The 15,296-nt window shown below is 43.7% G+C and overlaps 26 non-coding genes across 26 annotated transcripts; 19 read left to right on the forward strand and 7 right to left on the reverse strand.

The window, feature by feature from the left end:
• Window positions 1-563: 563 nt before the first annotated feature.
• Window positions 564-649, forward strand: TRNAY-GUA (transfer RNA tyrosine (anticodon GUA)). The gene is given in 2 exon segments: window positions 564-600; window positions 614-649. It is a non-coding gene; the product is annotated as a tRNA-Tyr (tRNA).
• A 565-nt stretch (window positions 650-1,214) lies between these two features.
• TRNAA-UGC (transfer RNA alanine (anticodon UGC)) lies at window positions 1,215-1,286 on the forward strand. The gene has a single exon. It is a non-coding gene; the product is annotated as a tRNA-Ala (tRNA).
• Window positions 1,287-1,487: 201 nt separating this feature from the next.
• TRNAM-CAU (transfer RNA methionine (anticodon CAU)) lies at window positions 1,488-1,560 on the reverse strand. The gene has a single exon. It is a non-coding gene; the product is annotated as a tRNA-Met (tRNA).
• A 164-nt stretch (window positions 1,561-1,724) lies between these two features.
• On the forward strand, window positions 1,725-1,796 carry TRNAA-UGC (transfer RNA alanine (anticodon UGC)). The gene has a single exon. It is a non-coding gene; the product is annotated as a tRNA-Ala (tRNA).
• A 767-nt stretch (window positions 1,797-2,563) lies between these two features.
• On the forward strand, window positions 2,564-2,649 carry TRNAY-GUA (transfer RNA tyrosine (anticodon GUA)). The gene is given in 2 exon segments: window positions 2,564-2,600; window positions 2,614-2,649. It is a non-coding gene; the product is annotated as a tRNA-Tyr (tRNA).
• An 823-nt stretch (window positions 2,650-3,472) lies between these two features.
• Window positions 3,473-3,545, reverse strand: TRNAM-CAU (transfer RNA methionine (anticodon CAU)). Its single transcript has one exon. It is a non-coding gene; the product is annotated as a tRNA-Met (tRNA).
• Window positions 3,546-3,709: 164 nt separating this feature from the next.
• TRNAA-UGC (transfer RNA alanine (anticodon UGC)) lies at window positions 3,710-3,781 on the forward strand. The gene has a single exon. It is a non-coding gene; the product is annotated as a tRNA-Ala (tRNA).
• A 767-nt stretch (window positions 3,782-4,548) lies between these two features.
• On the forward strand, window positions 4,549-4,634 carry TRNAY-GUA (transfer RNA tyrosine (anticodon GUA)). The gene is given in 2 exon segments: window positions 4,549-4,585; window positions 4,599-4,634. It is a non-coding gene; the product is annotated as a tRNA-Tyr (tRNA).
• Window positions 4,635-5,199: 565 nt separating this feature from the next.
• TRNAA-UGC (transfer RNA alanine (anticodon UGC)) lies at window positions 5,200-5,271 on the forward strand. The gene has a single exon. It is a non-coding gene; the product is annotated as a tRNA-Ala (tRNA).
• Window positions 5,272-5,472: 201 nt separating this feature from the next.
• TRNAM-CAU (transfer RNA methionine (anticodon CAU)) lies at window positions 5,473-5,545 on the reverse strand. The gene has a single exon. It is a non-coding gene; the product is annotated as a tRNA-Met (tRNA).
• A 164-nt stretch (window positions 5,546-5,709) lies between these two features.
• TRNAA-UGC (transfer RNA alanine (anticodon UGC)) lies at window positions 5,710-5,781 on the forward strand. The gene has a single exon. It is a non-coding gene; the product is annotated as a tRNA-Ala (tRNA).
• Window positions 5,782-6,548: 767 nt separating this feature from the next.
• TRNAY-GUA (transfer RNA tyrosine (anticodon GUA)) lies at window positions 6,549-6,634 on the forward strand. The gene is given in 2 exon segments: window positions 6,549-6,585; window positions 6,599-6,634. It is a non-coding gene; the product is annotated as a tRNA-Tyr (tRNA).
• An 823-nt stretch (window positions 6,635-7,457) lies between these two features.
• TRNAM-CAU (transfer RNA methionine (anticodon CAU)) lies at window positions 7,458-7,530 on the reverse strand. Its single transcript has one exon. It is a non-coding gene; the product is annotated as a tRNA-Met (tRNA).
• Window positions 7,531-7,694: 164 nt separating this feature from the next.
• On the forward strand, window positions 7,695-7,766 carry TRNAA-UGC (transfer RNA alanine (anticodon UGC)). Its single transcript has one exon. It is a non-coding gene; the product is annotated as a tRNA-Ala (tRNA).
• A 767-nt stretch (window positions 7,767-8,533) lies between these two features.
• Window positions 8,534-8,619, forward strand: TRNAY-GUA (transfer RNA tyrosine (anticodon GUA)). The gene is given in 2 exon segments: window positions 8,534-8,570; window positions 8,584-8,619. It is a non-coding gene; the product is annotated as a tRNA-Tyr (tRNA).
• Window positions 8,620-9,184: 565 nt separating this feature from the next.
• TRNAA-UGC (transfer RNA alanine (anticodon UGC)) lies at window positions 9,185-9,256 on the forward strand. Its single transcript has one exon. It is a non-coding gene; the product is annotated as a tRNA-Ala (tRNA).
• A 202-nt stretch (window positions 9,257-9,458) lies between these two features.
• TRNAM-CAU (transfer RNA methionine (anticodon CAU)) lies at window positions 9,459-9,531 on the reverse strand. Its single transcript has one exon. It is a non-coding gene; the product is annotated as a tRNA-Met (tRNA).
• Window positions 9,532-9,695: 164 nt separating this feature from the next.
• On the forward strand, window positions 9,696-9,767 carry TRNAA-UGC (transfer RNA alanine (anticodon UGC)). The gene has a single exon. It is a non-coding gene; the product is annotated as a tRNA-Ala (tRNA).
• Window positions 9,768-10,534: 767 nt separating this feature from the next.
• On the forward strand, window positions 10,535-10,620 carry TRNAY-GUA (transfer RNA tyrosine (anticodon GUA)). The gene is given in 2 exon segments: window positions 10,535-10,571; window positions 10,585-10,620. It is a non-coding gene; the product is annotated as a tRNA-Tyr (tRNA).
• An 823-nt stretch (window positions 10,621-11,443) lies between these two features.
• On the reverse strand, window positions 11,444-11,516 carry TRNAM-CAU (transfer RNA methionine (anticodon CAU)). The gene has a single exon. It is a non-coding gene; the product is annotated as a tRNA-Met (tRNA).
• Window positions 11,517-11,680: 164 nt separating this feature from the next.
• TRNAA-UGC (transfer RNA alanine (anticodon UGC)) lies at window positions 11,681-11,752 on the forward strand. Its single transcript has one exon. It is a non-coding gene; the product is annotated as a tRNA-Ala (tRNA).
• Window positions 11,753-12,519: 767 nt separating this feature from the next.
• Window positions 12,520-12,605, forward strand: TRNAY-GUA (transfer RNA tyrosine (anticodon GUA)). Its single transcript is given in 2 exon segments — window positions 12,520-12,556; window positions 12,570-12,605. It is a non-coding gene; the product is annotated as a tRNA-Tyr (tRNA).
• Window positions 12,606-13,428: 823 nt separating this feature from the next.
• Window positions 13,429-13,501, reverse strand: TRNAM-CAU (transfer RNA methionine (anticodon CAU)). The gene has a single exon. It is a non-coding gene; the product is annotated as a tRNA-Met (tRNA).
• Window positions 13,502-13,665: 164 nt separating this feature from the next.
• TRNAA-UGC (transfer RNA alanine (anticodon UGC)) lies at window positions 13,666-13,737 on the forward strand. Its single transcript has one exon. It is a non-coding gene; the product is annotated as a tRNA-Ala (tRNA).
• A 767-nt stretch (window positions 13,738-14,504) lies between these two features.
• On the forward strand, window positions 14,505-14,590 carry TRNAY-GUA (transfer RNA tyrosine (anticodon GUA)). The gene is given in 2 exon segments: window positions 14,505-14,541; window positions 14,555-14,590. It is a non-coding gene; the product is annotated as a tRNA-Tyr (tRNA).
• Window positions 14,591-15,155: 565 nt separating this feature from the next.
• Window positions 15,156-15,227, forward strand: TRNAA-UGC (transfer RNA alanine (anticodon UGC)). The gene has a single exon. It is a non-coding gene; the product is annotated as a tRNA-Ala (tRNA).
• The last annotated feature ends 69 nt before the right edge of the window (window positions 15,228-15,296 follow it).

Genomic DNA, 15,296 nt, shown 5'->3' on the forward strand with positions numbered 1-15,296 from the left:
ATTAATCTTGGCAATCTTAATACATTTAGGATTGAAATCTGTGGCAGCCATCTTGGTCATTGGTAAGGGTTCTTCCTCTAAACCAGAGACTCTTTTCAGTAGCTTCAAGAAAAACAGAATAAGTTGTTCATCTCAATCGCCTTTGACCTACAGATTTTTCCATTCTCTTTCCTTTCAAAAATGCATCCAAAATGCATGTTCTTGATGCTGGGTGCATACTAATGACTCCCATAACTTTCTGTCATTTTTCTCACGGTTAAAGGCTTCCATCCATTTGCCACCAATGCTTCCTAAGGTCTTTGTATCAAAGTTCCTTTCCTTTCTGTAAAAATCATATTTGTAGAGCCCCTGCTTTTCCCCAAGCCAAGACAGAACATCAACTTTGGTGTGAAATCCTCCTTTGAGGTGATAAGACATAACTCACAGTGTGCTCTCAGAAGTGGTAACTTTGAAAGGGAGCCGCAGGTAATATTGATGATTTTCATCTGTCTGTTCCTGGTCCCCACCACCAACTTTTCTTGAGCGAGAGATAATTTCCGCGCTATGAGCAATTTGCTACCACTCCTTCGATAGCTCAGTTGGTAGAGCGGAGGACTGTAGCATAAAGTCAGGCATCCTTAGGTCGCTGGTTCAAATCCGGCTCGAAGGATTTTGTGGTTTAATTTCCATGTCTTTTGCTTTCAATCAACAATACCTTCCATTCATTATGAAAAATTCCCCGAGCTCCGATAAATACTGGAAAAGAAGCGTACTCTATCTGCTTTCAAAGTGAACTGATGACATAGTCATCGCTAGGGGAGGTGTGAAGAAAAGTAAAGGAAACCTGCTGATCAGAACTACTACCACAGCCTTGCACCAAGGTAGCTGCTTGGCAGCGATTCACACTATGGCTTGCCTTCAACTTGAGTGTCCACGGATGGGCAAGAGGGAATATCCAATGGAATCATCTCCTGAAAGGCTGAGCAAGCTGGAAAGTAGACCAATAATTTGCACATTTGGGCCAAATCCTGAGAAGTTTTGCATTCCAAACTGAGCAATTAAAAGCTCTGCCGGAGAATGGAACCCTACATATATGCTCCATGAAGACAGTCCACACGTAAGGTGTGAGCAATTTCATGCCTGACACTTTACATTCGAGTCTCAAATCGAGACATTGCTGTCTGTGGGCTTCAGAGTCTCCCTGCATATCCAGCGAAAGGTTAGAAGTCAGTAGAGGGGATGTAGCTCAGTGGTAGAGCGCATGCTTTGCATGTATGAGGCCCCGGGTTCAATCCCCGGCATCTCCAGGAGTCTCTGTTCTGTATATTGGCTTTTACCAAAAGGCTAGCCTGCCATCTTGTGGAAAGTAGAGGTTTCCCAGGCAGTTGGGGGTCAGAACCCCACTTAAATAGTTTGCTTTGAAAAATTGCTTGAAATAGGCATAGATTCCACATTTAAAAAAAAAAAAATAAATCTGGGAATTTTGGTCGCCAAAAGGAGGAAATAAATGCCCTCTCTGAGGATCGAACTCAGGACCTTCAGATTATGAGACTGACGCGCTGCCTACTGCGCTAAGAAGGCTGCGCACAAGCATCTCTAAATAAGACTATAGACCATGAAGATAATCCAGGTACGAGGCTTAAGGATTTTCCTGACTGACACTTTATGCTGCAGTGTCAAATGGGTTGACTTGGCAGTCACTTGCATTCAGGGTTTCCATGCATAAAGTACAACTTGGCAGACGTGGGGATGTAGCTCAGTGGTAGAGCGCATGCTTTGCATGTATGAGGCCCCGGGTTCAATCCCCGGCATCTCCAGCCTTTTGCCGTGCTGATTTTGGATTTTGGCAGGAAGCTAGGCGGGCCATCAGGATTAAGGAAGAGTTATGTCTTGCAACTGGAGTACGAACGCCACTTCAACTGTGAGACGTTTGCCTTGAAAAATCGAACGAAATGGGGCTATCTCATTTTTGATGATTATAGAACAAAAGAATCTTACTTGTTTAAGCCATGAAAGTGATGATTAATCTTGGCAATCTTAATACATTTAGGATTGAAATCTGTGGCAGCCATCTTGGTCATTGGTAAGGGTTCTTCCTCTAAACCAGAGACTCTTTTCAGTAGCTTCAAGAAAAACAGAATAAGTTGTTCATCTCAATCGCCTTTGACCTACAGATTTTTCCATTCTCTTTCCTTTCAAAAATGCATCCAAAATGCATGTTCTTGATGCTGGGTGCATACTAATGACTCCCATAACTTTCTGTCATTTTTCTCACGGTTAAAGGCTTCCATCCATTTGCCACCAATGCTTCCTAAGGTCTTTGTATCAAAGTTCCTTTCCTTTCTGTAAAAATCATATTTGTAGAGCCCCTGCTTTTCCCCAAGCCAAGACAGAACATCAACTTTGGTGTGAAATCCTCCTTTGAGGTGATAAGACATAACTCACAGTGTGCTCTCAGAAGTGGTAACTTTGAAAGGGAGCCGCAGGTAATATTGATGATTTTCATCTGTCTGTTCCTGGTCCCCACCACCAACTTTTCTTGAGCGAGAGATAATTTCCACGCTATGAGCAATTTGCTACCACTCCTTCGATAGCTCAGTTGGTAGAGCGGAGGACTGTAGCATAAAGTCAGGCATCCTTAGGTCGCTGGTTCAAATCCGGCTCGAAGGATTTTGTGGTTTAATTTCCATGTCTTTTGCTTTCAATCAACAATACCTTCCATTCATTATGAAAAATTCCCCGAGCTCCGATAAATACTGGAAAAGAAGCGTACTCTATCTGCTTTCAAAGTGAACTGATGACATAGTCATCGCTAGGGGAGGTGTGAAGAAAAGTAAAGGAAACCTGCTGATCAGAACTACTACCACAGCCTTGCACCAAGGTAGCTGCTTGGCAGCGATTCACACTATGACTTGCCTTCAACTTGAGTGTCCACGGATGGGCAAGAGGGAATATCCAATGGAATCATCTCCTGAAAGGCTGAGCAAGCTGGAAAGTAGACCAATAATTTGCACATTTGGGCCAAATCCTGAGAAGTTTTGCATTCCAAACTGAGCAATTAAAAGCTCTGCCGGAGAATGGAACCCTACATATATGCTCCATGAAGACAGTCCACACGTAAGGTGTGAGCAATTTCATGCCTGACACTTTACATTCGAGTCTCAAATCGAGACATTGCTGTCTGTGGGCTTCAGAGTCTCCCTGCATATCCAGCGAAAGGTTAAAAGTCAGTAGAGGGGATGTAGCTCAGTGGTAGAGCGCATGCTTTGCATGTATGAGGCCCCGGCATCTCCAGGAGTCTCTGTTCTGTATATTGGCTTTTACCAAAAGGCTAGCCTGCCATCTTGTGGAAAGTAGAGGTTTCCCAGGCAGTTGGGGGTCAGAACCCCACTTAAATAGTTTGCTTTGAAAAATTGCTTGAAATAGGCATAGATTCCACATTTAAAAAAATAAATAAATCTGGGAATTTTGGTCGCCAAAAGGAGGAAATAAATGCCCTCTCTGAGGATCGAACTCAGGACCTTCAGATTATGAGACTGACGCGCTGCCTACTGCGCTAAGAAGGCTGCGCACAAGCATCTCTAAATAAGACTATAGACCATGAAGATAATCCAGGTACGAGGCTTAAGGATTTTCCTGACTGACACTTTATGCTGCAGTGTCAAATGGGTTGACTTGGCAGTCACTTGCATTCAGGGTTTCCATGCATAAAGTACAACTTGGCAGACGTGGGGATGTAGCTCAGTGGTAGAGCGCATGCTTTGCATGTATGAGGCCCCGGGTTCAATCCCCGGCATCTCCAGCCTTTTGCCGTGCTGATTTTGGATTTTGGCAGGAAGCTAGGCGGGCCATCAGGATTAAGGAAGAGTTATGTCTTGCAACTAGAGTACGAACGCCACTTCAACTGTGAGACGTTTGCCTTGAAAAATCGAACGAAATGGGGCTATCTCATTTTTGATGATTATAGAACAAAAGAATCTTACTTGTTTAAGCCATGAAAGTGATGATTAATCTTGGCAATCTTAATACATTTAGGATTGAAATCTGTGGCAGCCATCTTGGTCATTGGTAAGGGTTCTTCCTCTAAACCAGAGACTCTTTTCAGTAGCTTCAAGAAAAACAGAATAAGTTGTTCATCTCAATCGCCTTTGACCTACAGATTTTTCCATTCTCTTTCCTTTCAAAAATGCATCCAAAATGCATGTTCTTGATGCTGGGTGCATACTAATGACTCCCATAACTTTCTGTCATTTTTCTCACGGTTAAAGGCTTCCATCCATTTGCCACCAATGCTTCCTAAGGTCTTTGTATCAAAGTTCCTTTCCTTTCTGTAAAAATCATATTTGTAGAGCCCCTGCTTTTCCCCAAGCCAAGACAGAACATCAACTTTGGTGTGAAATCCTCCTTTGAGGTGATAAGACATAACTCACAGTGTGCTCTCAGAAGTGGTAACTTTGAAAGGGAGCCGCAGGTAATATTGATGATTTTCATCTGTCTGTTCCTGGTCCCCACCACCAACTTTTCTTGAGCGAGAGATAATTTCCGCGCTATGAGCAATTTGCTACCACTCCTTCGATAGCTCAGTTGGTAGAGCGGAGGACTGTAGCATAAAGTCAGGCATCCTTAGGTCGCTGGTTCAAATCCGGCTCGAAGGATTTTGTGGTTTAATTTCCATGTCTTTTGCTTTCAATCAACAATACCTTCCATTCATTATGAAAAATTCCCCGAGCTCCGATAAATACTGGAAAAGAAGCGTACTCTATCTGCTTTCAAAGTGAACTGATGGTATAGTCATCGCTAGGGGAGGTGTGAAGAAAAGTAAAGGAAACCTGCTGATCAGAACTACTACCACAGCCTTGCACCAAGGTAGCTGCTTGGCAGCGATTCACACTATGGCTTGCCTTCAACTTGAGTGTCCACGGATGGGCAAGAGGGAATATCCAATGGAATCATCTCCTGAAAGGCTGAGCAAGCTGGAAAGTAGACCAATAATTTGCACATTTGGGCCAAATCCTGAGAAGTTTTGCATTCCAAACTGAGCAATTAAAAGCTCTGCCGGAGAATGGAACCCTACATATATGCTCCATGAAGACAGTCCACACGTAAGGTGTGAGCAATTTCATGCCTGACACTTTACATTCGAGTCTCAAATCGAGACATTGCTGTCTGTGGGCTTCAGAGTCTCCCTGCATATCCAGCGAAAGGTTAGAAGTCAGTAGAGGGGATGTAGCTCAGTGGTAGAGCGCATGCTTTGCATGTATGAGGCCCCGGGTTCAATCCCCGGCATCTCCAGGAGTCTCTGTTCTGTATATTGGCTTTTACCAAAAGGCTAGCCTGCCATCTTGTGGAAAGTAGAGGTTTCCCAGGCAGTTGGGGGTCAGAACCCCACTTAAATAGTTTGCTTTGAAAAATTGCTTGAAATAGGCATAGATTCCACATTTAAAAAAAAAAAAAAAAATCTGGGAATTTTGGTCGCCAAAAGGAGGAAATAAATGCCCTCTCTGAGGATCGAACTCAGGACCTTCAGATTATGAGACTGACGCGCTGCCTACTGCGCTAAGAAGGCTGCGCACAAGCATCTCTAAATAAGACTATAGACCATGAAGATAATCCAGGTACGAGGCTTAAGGATTTTCCTGACTGACACTTTATGCTGCAGTGTCAAATGGGTTGACTTGGCAGTCACTTGCATTCAGGGTTTCCATGCATAAAGTACAACTTGGCAGACGTGGGGATGTAGCTCAGTGGTAGAGCGCATGCTTTGCATGTATGAGGCCCCGGGTTCAATCCCCGCCATCTCCAGCCTTTTGCCGTGCTGATTTTGGATTTTGGCAGGAAGCTAGGCGGGCCATCAGGATTAAGGAAGAGTTATGTCTTGCAACTGGAGTACGAACGCCACTTCAACTGTGAGACGTTTGCCTTGAAAAATCGAACGAAATGGGGCTATCTCATTTTTGATGATTATAGAACAAAAGAATCTTACTTGTTTAAGCCATGAAAGTGATGATTAATCTTGGCAATCTTAATACATTTAGGATTGAAATCTGTGGCAGCCATCTTGGTCATTGGTAAGGGTTCTTCCTCTAAACCAGAGACTCTTTTCAGTAGCTTCAAGAAAAACAGAATAAGTTGTTCATCTCAATCGCCTTTGACCTACAGATTTTTCCATTCTCTTTCCTTTCAAAAATGCATCCAAAATGCATGTTCTTGATGCTGGGTGCATACTAATGACTCCCATAACTTTCTGTCATTTTTCTCACGGTTAAAGGCTTCCATCCATTTGCCACCAATGCTTCCTAAGGTCTTTGTATCAAAGTTCCTTTCCTTTCTGTAAAAATCATATTTGTAGAGCCCCTGCTTTTCCCCAAGCCAAGACAGAACATCAACTTTGGTGTGAAATCCTCCTTTGAGGTGATAAGACATAACTCACAGTGTGCTCTCAGAAGTGGTAACTTTGAAAGGGAGCCGCAGGTAATATTGATGATTTTCATCTGTCTGTTCCTGGTCCCCACCACCAACTTTTCTTGAGCGAGAGATAATTTCCGCGCTATGAGCAATTTGCTACCACTCCTTCGATAGCTCAGTTGGTAGAGCGGAGGACTGTAGCATAAAGTCAGGCATCCTTAGGTCGCTGGTTCAAATCCGGCTCGAAGGATTTTGTGGTTTAATTTCCATGTCTTTTGCTTTCAATCAACAATACCTTCCATTCATTATGAAAAATTCCCCGAGCTCCGATAAATACTGGAAAAGAAGCGTACTCTATCTGCTTTCAAAGTGAACTGATGACATAGTCATCGCTAGGGGAGGTGTGAAGAAAAGTAAAGGAAACCTGCTGATCAGAACTACTACCACAGCCTTGCACCAAGGTAGCTGCTTGGCAGCGATTCACACTATGGCTTGCCTTCAACTTGAGTGTCCACGGATGGGCAAGAGGGAATATCCAATGGAATCATCTCCTGAAAGGCTGAGCAAGCTGGAAAGTAGACCAATAATTTGCACATTTGGGCCAAATCCTGAGAAGTTTTGCATTCCAAACTGAGCAATTAAAAGCTCTGCCGGAGAATGGAACCCTACATATATGCTCCATGAAGACAGTCCACACGTAAGGTGTGAGCAATTTCATGCCTGACACTTTACATTCGAGTCTCAAATCGAGACATTGCTGTCTGTGGGCTTCAGAGTCTCCCTGCATATCCAGCGAAAGGTTAAAAGTCAGTAGAGGGGATGTAGCTCAGTGGTAGAGCGCATGCTTTGCATGTATGAGGCCCCGGCATCTCCAGGAGTCTCTGTTCTGTATATTGGCTTTTACCAAAAGGCTAGCCTGCCATCTTGTGGAAAGTAGAGGTTTCCCAGGCAGTTGGGGGTCAGAACCCCACTTAAATAGTTTGCTTTGAAAAATTGCTTGAAATAGGCATAGATTCCACATTTAAAAAAATAAATAAATCTGGGAATTTTGGTCGCCAAAAGGAGGAAATAAATGCCCTCTCTGAGGATCGAACTCAGGACCTTCAGATTATGAGACTGACGCGCTGCCTACTGCGCTAAGAAGGCTGCGCACAAGCATCTCTAAATAAGACTATAGACCATGAAGATAATCCAGGTACGAGGCTTAAGGATTTTCCTGACTGACACTTTATGCTGCAGTGTCAAATGGGTTGACTTGGCAGTCACTTGCATTCAGGGTTTCCATGCATAAAGTACAACTTGGCAGACGTGGGGATGTAGCTCAGTGGTAGAGCGCATGCTTTGCATGTATGAGGCCCCGGGTTCAATCCCAGGCATCTCCAGCCTTTTGCCGTGCTGATTTTGGATTTTGGCAGGAAGCTAGGCGGGCCATCAGGATTAAGGAAGAGTTATGTCTTGCAACTGGAGTACGAACGCCACTTCAACTGTGAGACGTTTGCCTTGAAAAATCGAACGAAATGGGGCTATCTCATTTTTGATGATTATAGAACAAAAGAATCTTACTTGTTTAAGCCATGAAAGTGATGATTAATCTTGGCAATCTTAATACATTTAGGATTGAAATCTGTGGCAGCCATCTTGGTCATTGGTAAGGGTTCTTCCTCTAAACCAGAGACTCTTTTCAGTAGCTTCAAGAAAAACAGAATAAGTTGTTCATCTCAATCGCCTTTGACCTACAGATTTTTCCATTCTCTTTCCTTTCAAAAATGCATCCAAAATGCATGTTCTTGATGCTGGGTGCATACTAATGACTCCCATAACTTTCTGTCATTTTTCTCACGGTTAAAGGCTTCCATCCATTTGCCACCAATGCTTCCTAAGGTCTTTGTATCAAAGTTCCTTTCCTTTCTGTAAAAATCATATTTGTAGAGCCCCTGCTTTTCCCCAAGCCAAGACAGAACATCAACTTTGGTGTGAAATCCTCCTTTGAGGTGATAAGACATAACTCACAGTGTGCTCTCAGAAGTGGTAACTTTGAAAGGGAGCCGCAGGTAATATTGATGATTTTCATCTGTCTGTTCCTGGTCCCCACCACCAACTTTTCTTGAGCGAGAGATAATTTCCGCGCTATGAGCAATTTGCTACCACTCCTTCGATAGCTCAGTTGGTAGAGCGGAGGACTGTAGCATAAAGTCAGGCATCCTTAGGTCGCTGGTTCAAATCCGGCTCGAAGGATTTTGTGGTTTAATTTCCATGTCTTTTGCTTTCAATCAACAATACCTTCCATTCATTATGAAAAATTCCCCGAGCTCCGATAAATACTGGAAAAGAAGCGTACTCTATCTGCTTTCAAAGTGAACTGATGACATAGTCATCGCTAGGGGAGGTGTGAAGAAAAGTAAAGGAAACCTGCTGATCAGAACTACTACCACAGCCTTGCACCAAGGTAGCTGCTTGGCAGCGATTCACACTATGGCTTGCCTTCAACTTGAGTGTCCACGGATGGGCAAGAGGGAATATCCAATGGAATCATCTCCTGAAAGGCTGAGCAAGCTGGAAAGTAGACCAATAATTTGCACATTTGGGCCAAATCCTGAGAAGTTTTGCATTCCAAACTGAGCAATTAAAAGCTCTGCCGGAGAATGGAACCCTACATATATGCTCCATGAAGACAGTCCACACGTAAGGTGTGAGCAATTTCATGCCTGACACTTTACATTCGAGTCTCAAATCGAGACATTGCTGTCTGTGGGCTTCAGAGTCTCCCTGCATATCCAGCGAAAGGTTAGAAGTCAGTAGAGGGGATGTAGCTCAGTGGTAGAGCGCATGCTTTGCATGTATGAGGCCCCGGGTTCAATCCCCGGCATCTCCAGGAGTCTCTGTTCTGTATATTGGCTTTTACCAAAAGGCTAGCCTGCCATCTTGTGGAAAGTAGAGGTTTCCCAGGCAGTTGGGGGTCAGAACCCCACTTAAATAGTTTGCTTTGAAAAATTGCTTGAAATAGGCATAGATTCCACATTTAAAAAAAAAAAAAAAAAATCTGGGAATTTTGGTCGCCAAAAGGAGGAAATAAATGCCCTCTCTGAGGATCGAACTCAGGACCTTCAGATTATGAGACTGACGCGCTGCCTACTGCGCTAAGAAGGCTGCGCACAAGCATCTCTAAATAAGACTATAGACCATGAAGATAATCCAGGTACGAGGCTTAAGGATTTTCCTGACTGACACTTTATGCTGCAGTGTCAAATGGGTTGACTTGGCAGTCACTTGCATTCAGGGTTTCCATGCATAAAGTACAACTTGGCAGACGTGGGGATGTAGCTCAGTGGTAGAGCGCATGCTTTGCATGTATGAGGCCCCGGGTTCAATCCCCGGCATCTCCAGCCTTTTGCCGTGCTGATTTTGGATTTTGGCAGGAAGCTAGGCGGGCCATCAGGATTAAGGAAGAGTTATGTCTTGCAACTAGAGTACGAACGCCACTTCAACTGTGAGACGTTTGCCTTGAAAAATCGAACGAAATGGGGCTATCTCATTTTTGATGATTATAGAACAAAAGAATCTTACTTGTTTAAGCCATGAAAGTGATGATTAATCTTGGCAATCTTAATACATTTAGGATTGAAATCTGTGGCAGCCATCTTGGTCATTGGTAAGGGTTCTTCCTCTAAACCAGAGACTCTTTTCAGTAGCTTCAAGAAAAACAGAATAAGTTGTTCATCTCAATCGCCTTTGACCTACAGATTTTTCCATTCTCTTTCCTTTCAAAAATGCATCCAAAATGCATGTTCTTGATGCTGGGTGCATACTAATGACTCCCATAACTTTCTGTCATTTTTCTCACGGTTAAAGGCTTCCATCCATTTGCCACCAATGCTTCCTAAGGTCTTTGTATCAAAGTTCCTTTCCTTTCTGTAAAAATCATATTTGTAGAGCCCCTGCTTTTCCCCAAGCCAAGACAGAACATCAACTTTGGTGTGAAATCCTCCTTTGAGGTGATAAGACATAACTCACAGTGTGCTCTCAGAAGTGGTAACTTTGAAAGGGAGCCGCAGGTAATATTGATGATTTTCATCTGTCTGTTCCTGGTCCCCACCACCAACTTTTCTTGAGCGAGAGATAATTTCCACGCTATGAGCAATTTGCTACCACTCCTTCGATAGCTCAGTTGGTAGAGCGGAGGACTGTAGCATAAAGTCAGGCATCCTTAGGTCGCTGGTTCAAATCCGGCTCGAAGGATTTTGTGGTTTAATTTCCATGTCTTTTGCTTTCAATCAACAATACCTTCCATTCATTATGAAAAATTCCCCGAGCTCCGATAAATACTGGAAAAGAAGCGTACTCTATCTGCTTTCAAAGTGAACTGATGACATAGTCATCGCTAGGGGAGGTGTGAAGAAAAGTAAAGGAAACCTGCTGATCAGAACTACTACCACAGCCTTGCACCAAGGTAGCTGCTTGGCAGCGATTCACACTATGACTTGCCTTCAACTTGAGTGTCCACGGATGGGCAAGAGGGAATATCCAATGGAATCATCTCCTGAAAGGCTGAGCAAGCTGGAAAGTAGACCAATAATTTGCACATTTGGGCCAAATCCTGAGAAGTTTTGCATTCCAAACTGAGCAATTAAAAGCTCTGCCGGAGAATGGAACCCTACATATATGCTCCATGAAGACAGTCCACACGTAAGGTGTGAGCAATTTCATGCCTGACACTTTACATTCGAGTCTCAAATCGAGACATTGCTGTCTGTGGGCTTCAGAGTCTCCCTGCATATCCAGCGAAAGGTTAAAAGTCAGTAGAGGGGATGTAGCTCAGTGGTAGAGCGCATGCTTTGCATGTATGAGGCCCCGGCATCTCCAGGAGTCTCTGTTCTGTATATTGGCTTTTACCAAAAGGCTAGCCTGCCATCTTGTGGAAAGTAGAGGTTTCCCAGGCAGTTGGGGGTCAGAACCCCACTTAAATAGTTTGCTTTGAAAAATTGCTTGAAATAGGCATAGATTCCACATTTAAAAAAATAAATAAATCTGGGAATTTTGGTCGCCAAAAGGAGGAAATAAATACCCTCTCTGAGGATCGAACTCAGGACCTTCAGATTATGAGACTGACGCGCTGCCTACTGCGCTAAGAAGGCTGCGCACAAGCATCTCTAAATAAGACTATAGACCATGAAGATAATCCAGGTACGAGGCTTAAGGATTTTCCTGACTGACACTTTATGCTGCAGTGTCAAATGGGTTGACTTGGCAGTCACTTGCATTCAGGGTTTCCATGCATAAAGTACAACTTGGCAGACGTGGGGATGTAGCTCAGTGGTAGAGCGCATGCTTTGCATGTATGAGGCCCCGGGTTCAATCCCAGGCATCTCCAGCCTTTTGCCGTGCTGATTTTGGATTTTGGCAGGAAGCTAGGCGGGCCATCAGGATTAAGGAAGAGTTATGTCTTGCAACTGGAGTACGAACGCCACTTCAACTGTGAGACGTTTGCCTTGAAAAATCGAACGAAATGGGGCTATCTCATTTTTGATGATTATAGAACAAAAGAATCTTACTTGTTTAAGCCATGAAAGTGATGATTAATCTTGGCAATCTTAATACATTTAGGATTGAAATCTGTGGCAGCCATCTTGGTCATTGGTAAGGGTTCTTCCTCTAAACCAGAGACTCTTTTCAGTAGCTTCAAGAAAAACAGAATAAGTTGTTCATCTCAATCGCCTTTGACCTACAGATTTTTCCATTCTCTTTCCTTTCAAAAATGCATCCAAAATGCATGTTCTTGATGCTGGGTGCATACTAATGACTCCCATAACTTTCTGTCATTTTTCTCACGGTTAAAGGCTTCCATCCATTTGCCACCAATGCTTCCTAAGGTCTTTGTATCAAAGTTCCTTTCCTTTCTGTAAAAATCATATTTGTAGAGCCCCTGCTTTTCCCCAAGCCAAGACAGAACATCAACTTTGGTGTGAAATCCTCCTTTGAGGTGATAAGACATAACTCACAGTGTGCTCTCAGAAGTGGTAACTTTGAAAGGGAGCCGCAGGTAATATTGATGATTTTCATCTGTCTGTTCCTGGTCCCCACCACCAACTTTTCTTGAGCGAGAGATAATTTCCGCGCTATGAGCAATTTGCTACCACTCCTTCGATAGCTCAGTTGGTAGAGCGGAGGACTGTAGCATAAAGTCAGGCATCCTTAGGTCGCTGGTTCAAATCCGGCTCGAAGGATTTTGTGGTTTAATTTCCATGTCTTTTGCTTTCAATCAACAATACCTTCCATTCATTATGAAAAATTCCCCGAGCTCCGATAAATACTGGAAAAGAAGCGTACTCTATCTGCTTTCAAAGTGAACTGATGACATAGTCATCGCTAGGGGAGGTGTGAAGAAAAGTAAAGGAAACCTGCTGATCAGAACTACTACCACAGCCTTGCACCAAGGTAGCTGCTTGGCAGCGATTCACACTATGGCTTGCCTTCAACTTGAGTGTCCACGGATGGGCAAGAGGGAATATCCAATGGAATCATCTCCTGAAAGGCTGAGCAAGCTGGAAAGTAGACCAATAATTTGCACATTTGGGCCAAATCCTGAGAAGTTTTGCATTCCAAACTGAGCAATTAAAAGCTCTGCCGGAGAATGGAACCCTACATATATGCTCCATGAAGACAGTCCACACGTAAGGTGTGAGCAATTTCATGCCTGACACTTTACATTCGAGTCTCAAATCGAGACATTGCTGTCTGTGGGCTTCAGAGTCTCCCTGCATATCCAGCGAAAGGTTAAAAGTCAGTAGAGGGGATGTAGCTCAGTGGTAGAGCGCATGCTTTGCATGTATGAGGCCCCGGCATCTCCAGGAGTCTCTGTTCTGTATATTGGCTTTTACCAAAAGGCTAGCCTGCCATCTTGTGGAAAGTAGAGGTTTCCCAGGCAGTTGGGGGTCAGAACCCCACTTAAATAGTTTGCTTTGAAAAATTGCTTGAAATAGGCATAGATTCCACATTTAAAAAAATAAATAAATCTGGGAATTTTGGTCGCCAAAAGGAGGAAATAAATGCCCTCTCTGAGGATCGAACTCAGGACCTTCAGATTATGAGACTGACGCGCTGCCTACTGCGCTAAGAAGGCTGCGCACAAGCATCTCTAAATAAGACTATAGACCATGAAGATAATCCAGGTACGAGGCTTAAGGATTTTCCTGACTGACACTTTATGCTGCAGTGTCAAATGGGTTGACTTGGCAGTCACTTGCATTCAGGGTTTCCATGCATAAAGTACAACTTGGCAGACGTGGGGATGTAGCTCAGTGGTAGAGCGCATGCTTTGCATGTATGAGGCCCCGGGTTCAATCCCAGGCATCTCCAGCCTTTTGCCGTGCTGATTTTGGATTTTGGCAGGAAGCTAGGCGGGCCATCAGGATTAAGGAAGAGTTATGTCTTGCAACTGGAGTACGAACGCCACTTCAACTGTGAGACGTTTGCCTTGAAAAATCGAACGAAATGGGGCTATCTCATTTTTGATGATTATAGAACAAAAGAATCTTACTTGTTTAAGCCATGAAAGTGATGATTAATCTTGGCAATCTTAATACATTTAGGATTGAAATCTGTGGCAGCCATCTTGGTCATTGGTAAGGGTTCTTCCTCTAAACCAGAGACTCTTTTCAGTAGCTTCAAGAAAAACAGAATAAGTTGTTCATCTCAATCGCCTTTGACCTACAGATTTTTCCATTCTCTTTCCTTTCAAAAATGCATCCAAAATGCATGTTCTTGATGCTGGGTGCATACTAATGACTCCCATAACTTTCTGTCATTTTTCTCACGGTTAAAGGCTTCCATCCATTTGCCACCAATGCTTCCTAAGGTCTTTGTATCAAAGTTCCTTTCCTTTCTGTAAAAATCATATTTGTAGAGCCCCTGCTTTTCCCCAAGCCAAGACAGAACATCAACTTTGGTGTGAAATCCTCCTTTGAGGTGATAAGACATAACTCACAGTGTGCTCTCAGAAGTGGTAACTTTGAAAGGGAGCCGCAGGTAATATTGATGATTTTCATCTGTCTGTTCCTGGTCCCCACCACCAACTTTTCTTGAGCGAGAGATAATTTCCGCGCTATGAGCAATTTGCTACCACTCCTTCGATAGCTCAGTTGGTAGAGCGGAGGACTGTAGCATAAAGTCAGGCATCCTTAGGTCGCTGGTTCAAATCCGGCTCGAAGGATTTTGTGGTTTAATTTCCATGTCTTTTGCTTTCAATCAACAATACCTTCCATTCATTATGAAAAATTCCCCGAGCTCCGATAAATACTGGAAAAGAAGCGTACTCTATCTGCTTTCAAAGTGAACTGATGACATAGTCATCGCTAGGGGAGGTGTGAAGAAAAGTAAAGGAAACCTGCTGATCAGAACTACTACCACAGCCTTGCACCAAGGTAGCTGCTTGGCAGCGATTCACACTATGGCTTGCCTTCAACTTGAGTGTCCACGGATGGGCAAGAGGGAATATCCAATGGAATCATCTCCTGAAAGGCTGAGCAAGCTGGAAAGTAGACCAATAATTTGCACATTTGGGCCAAATCCTGAGAAGTTTTGCATTCCAAACTGAGCAATTAAAAGCTCTGCCGGAGAATGGAACCCTACATATATGCTCCATGAAGACAGTCCACACGTAAGGTGTGAGCAATTTCATGCCTGACACTTTACATTCGAGTCTCAAATCGAGACATTGCTGTCTGTGGGCTTCAGAGTCTCCCTGCATATCCAGCGAAAGGTTAGAAGTCAGTAGAGGGGATGTAGCTCAGTGGTAGAGCGCATGCTTTGCATGTATGAGGCCCCGGGTTCAATCCCCGGCATCTCCAGGAGTCTCTGTTCTGTATATTGGCTTTTACCAAAAGGCTAGCCTGCCATCTTGTGGAAAGTAGAGGTTT

The sequence above is a fragment of the Lissotriton helveticus genome, chromosome 1_2 (assembly GCF_964261635.1).
Source record: "Lissotriton helveticus chromosome 1_2, aLisHel1.1, whole genome shotgun sequence".
Taxonomy (NCBI): domain Eukaryota; kingdom Metazoa; phylum Chordata; class Amphibia; order Caudata; family Salamandridae; genus Lissotriton; species Lissotriton helveticus.